General features: G+C 48.9%; 1 non-coding gene across 1 annotated transcript; it reads left to right on the top strand.

The window, feature by feature from the left end:
- The first annotated feature begins 4,361 nt into the window (after positions 1-4,361).
- Positions 4,362-4,525, top strand: Rnu1-136 (RNA, U1 small nuclear 136). The gene has a single exon (XR_005503035.1). It is a non-coding gene; the product is annotated as a U1 spliceosomal RNA (small nuclear RNA).

Below are 4,525 nucleotides of genomic sequence, written 5' to 3'. Positions count from 1 at the left end.
GGTCAGGGAGAGGCTAGTGGTTGGCTGTGTTCCAGCCCAGGACTGACAGTGAGTGGTCAGTAATGATCGGTCAAGAATGGGATTCCCTTGTGTCCCTCCTGATACAATTCTGGAACAGCACAGATGAGGTGGTGGCCCTCAGATGAAAAAGTGACCAGTTGATTCTCAGGAGTGCTGCAAAGTCTGGCCCTGACCCATAGGTCCTGGTACTTTAGGGGTGAGGGACATGGTGAACTGAGCCATGAAGATATTTGATTTTAACCATAATTAGTAGACCAGGGCCTTCAAAGCACATTGTCCACATCACCCAGCCTAAAGCTGGCAAAGCAAGGTTGGCTGGCTAGCCATCGGGCCCCAGGGATCTGCCTTAGTGCTGGGATTATAGGCATAGGCCACAGCACCTTGCTTTTTCCAACATGGGTTCTGGGGATAAAAGCCAGGCCTGTGGGTTTGCAAGGAAAGCACTTTACCAGCTGAGCTATCTCTCTGCACAACTACTAGGGCTTTCAAGACAGACCAAATATAATGAATATATGTAAGTCAGCCTAATAAAACTCATATGTATGTACATATGTACATACATGCATACACACACACACACACATACATATGGCCAGAACAGTCCAACAATGGCTGACTCATGCTGGAAAGGACAAGAACCCAGTAGTTGGTTATTCCACAAGGCCGAATGCTCCAACAGTCCCATTTTGACATTGAAGGCCTGGAGAGATGATGGTCCTCAGTCTATATGAGAAGCCCGAAGAATCCGGTTCTGACATCAGCTGCAACAGGATCAGGGTTCTGGTTATGAAACTGTCAGTCTTCCCATCTGTAAAATGTGTATCACAGAAGGCACCTGTCTAGCAGATCAGCCCTGGCTGGAGGCAGGAGGCCTCAGTTCTTCCCTCTGGCTTTCACCCTCACTGGGAGGAAGGAAGCACTTTAGCAGTTGCTTTTCCACATCCTGTCCTGCTTTTTCTCACCCAAAGCTGCTTCTAGTTCAGACACTAACCCCCCCTCCTCCACACAGCCTAGGGCTACAGGTAGGCTGGGCTCTCATCTCCTGCCTTGGATGGTCAGCACTACCAACACCCTGTTCCCAAGGGGTATTAGGGAACAGGCTGAATGGTCACAAAAGAGTCACACGGTTTCAAAGTTGAGAAAGGAGTGCACAGAGATTGTGTCTGGCCCAAGGCTCAGATCCTAAGGCAGCCACAGTGACAGACACCAGTGCTGCCTCACTGCAGTGTTGAGATAGAGACCCGTCCTGCCTTGGATGATCAGGAACCCTAGAAAGGCTCAGACCCAGGCCTGGCCACAGGGCTTAAGGTGCTCCAGGGAACTGATGTCCACACCCTCCAGGAGTGGGGTAGTGATTCCTACCATCCACTGGTTCAGTTTGTTTGTCTTCAGGACAGGGTTTCTCTGTGTGGTCCTGACTCTATAGATCAGACTGGCTTCAAACTCAGAGATCCACCTGCCTCTACCTCTCAAGTGCCTCCTAGCACTCAGGAGGCGAAGCTGGGGCATCTGTGAGTTTGAGGCCAGCCTGATCTTCAGAGTGAGTTCCAGGACAGCCAGGGCTACACAGGGAAACCCTGTCTTGAGAAACAAAACAAAAAATGGCCAGGTCCACCACCTCCAAGCTCTGTTTTTGAGACAGGGTCTTTCTATGTAGCTCAGACCGGCCTTGAACAAATGATCCTCCAGCCTTAACCTCCCGAAGACTGGGATTATAGGTGCTTACTACCATGCCCAGTGCCCTATCATCGTAAGGAAGAAACAGCAACTTACTACCATGCCCAGTGCCCTATCATCGTAAGGAAGAAGCAGCAACTTCCCTCAAATATCTTATTGGCTAGGTCCATATTCTCTAGGAAAATCAGGATATATAGCTGTTATCTTAGCAACTGAAGTAAACAAAGTTATCATGACATAGAGGGAAAGTAGACAGACAGCACAAGGCTGTGGAGATGGCTAATCATAGAGTGCTTGCCACCCACATGTGAAGATACCCATCACCTAGATATACCAGAAATGCCAGTTAGTCATGCCCTGCCTGTTATCTCAACACAGGGAAGCAAACTGGCAAGCTAGACTTGTGGAATTTGATGCGCCCTAGAGTCAATAGGAAACTGGGCCTGAATACAGAAGATGGAGAGCAACTGAGGAAGATAACTGCTCTGGTCCATACGCACAAACACCAGCATGTGCATGCACCTATGCAAGGAAGTTTTAAAAACAAGTGTATGCAATAGAATCCTATCATTGTATCCATCCATCCATTTACCCACCCATTCACCATGCAGCCTTCTATCCACTTAGCCTGTTACCCACCCACCCACCCACCCATCCATCACACTAGTCATCCTTCACTTACCCACCCACTCGCCTATCCATTCATCTGCCCACCCACCTATTCACCCATCCATCTGTCCATCCATCCATACACTCATCCACCTGCCCACCCACCTATTCATCATCCATCCACTCATCCATCCATCCATCCACCCATCCATCCACTCATCCATCCATCCACCCATCCATCCACTCATCCATCTGCCCACCCATCCATCCACTCATCCATCCATCTATCCATCCATCCACCCACCCATCATCCATCCACTCATCCATTCACCCACCCATCCATCCATCCAGTCACCCATCTGCCCACCCACCCACCCATCCATCCACTCATCCATCCATCCACCCATCCATCCACTCATCCATCCATCCATCCACCCATCCATCCACTCATTCATCTGCCCACCCACCCATCATCCATCCACCCACCCATCAATCTATCCACTCACCCTCCCCTTCAGCTGAAATTGCAGGGCTTTATCTGTGGTCACCACAGCGATGGCCAGGAGGATGGGCATTTTCTTCCTGTGTGTTCAGCCACAGTATTTGTACTTTTTTTTTTAAACAAGGAACATATTTAAATAATAAAAGATACCTATAATTATGTTTTCTAAAAAATGGAAGTTTGTTCTGTGGTCAACTATATGGCTTTTTTTTAATGACCCTAAACTTCTTTATGCACCTTAAAACTCAACATCTAAGCTGCTTTGTCTTCCGTGGGGTCTCCCATGAGTGTGGCTGCATTTAAATTGCCTCCTTTCTGATCCCCTGGGACTCCCTAGACTAGCCGTAATCCTACCGCGGTGCTCAGGAACCTTGACTGACAGCCCTAGGTAAGAACAAAGCCTGGTGACAGATACAATTATTTAATAGGGTGGGATGGTTCTCAGGGGCCATCAGAAACCAGATTGTTTCCCTCTCTCTCACTTTTGCTGTCTCTTTATAGAAAATGCCAGTCATGTGTATAGAAACTTTGCCTTTTCCCCTCTACTATCTACCTAGCCCTGGAGAAATGGCTGAGATTCAGTAATCATTTGTTGGCCAGGAGATGTGGTTCAGTTGGCAAAGTGCTCACCTTGAATGCAGGAAGCCCTGGGTTCCATCTCCAAAGCTGGATAAACCAGATGTAGTGGTACACACCTGTAATCCCAGCACTCGGGAGGAAGGTGGAGGCAGGAGGGCCAGAAGTTCAAAGTCATTCTTGGCTACATTGGGAGTTCAAGACCTGTCTGAACTTTGTAAGGCCTTGTCTCACAATATCAAACAAAGCACACAAGCACTTGATGAGGGAACAAGACTGGCTTCCCCATTTTCTCCAAGCAAAGTTAGACTACTCTCCTGCACCAGGCATATCCCAGATCCTCTCCCTTCTGTGACAGCCAGGTGTAGCAAAGGGTAGCCAGCTGCCCCTGTTTTTCACTCTGAGCCTAGGGAGAAGCTGATTGGACAGACAAGGCAGGTGTGTTCCTGATCTCACTGCAGCCACAACCAAAGACCAGGTCTCACTGGAAGAGGGGAACATGGACACACCCCAAAGGTACCTCCCACACCAATATGAGCTGATTTCACCTGAGACCCTGTGATGTCCAACTCTTGCAGAACTTCAGTGTCTGGATGGCAAATTATTCCAGGGGAGTTCATATAATACACAGGGGTCCTGCAGATGGCCCTACCCTGGTGAGGGGCAACACAGACAACTCTCTGAAAGCCAGGATGCCTGTCCCAAAGACACCTGGACAGCTAAAACAGGAAAGCAGGTAAGGCCAGGATCCACTGTCCCATATAGTCCAGAAGTCATTGTCAGAAGACTTTGGTCCTGTCTCCCCTACTGCCATGGGTGGCCAAAGAGCAGGCTGTCTAACTTCTTGGAGCTCCAGTAACCCCTTCTAGGAATGAAACAGGGACTTCTTGGTTCTGTGGAAATGAGAAGGCTGTTCTACCTATCCACTGCCTTTGTGTGTGTTAACTTTTCCTCTCAAAAGATCCTAGAAGAATACTTACTTACCTGGCAGGGGAGATACCATGATCACGAAGGTGGTTTTCCCAGGGCGAGGCTTATCCATTGCACTCCGGATGTGCTGACCCCTGCGATTTCCCCAAATGCGGGAAACTCGACTGCATAATTTGTGGTAGTGGGGAACTGCGTTTGCGCTCTCCCCTG

This window comes from Rattus norvegicus, chromosome 3 (genome assembly GCF_036323735.1).
Source record: "Rattus norvegicus strain BN/NHsdMcwi chromosome 3, GRCr8, whole genome shotgun sequence".
Lineage (NCBI taxonomy): Eukaryota > Metazoa > Chordata > Mammalia > Rodentia > Muridae > Rattus > Rattus norvegicus.
The sequence above is the reverse complement of the archived record's forward strand: the minus strand, read 5'-3'. Positions and strand labels throughout refer to the sequence as shown.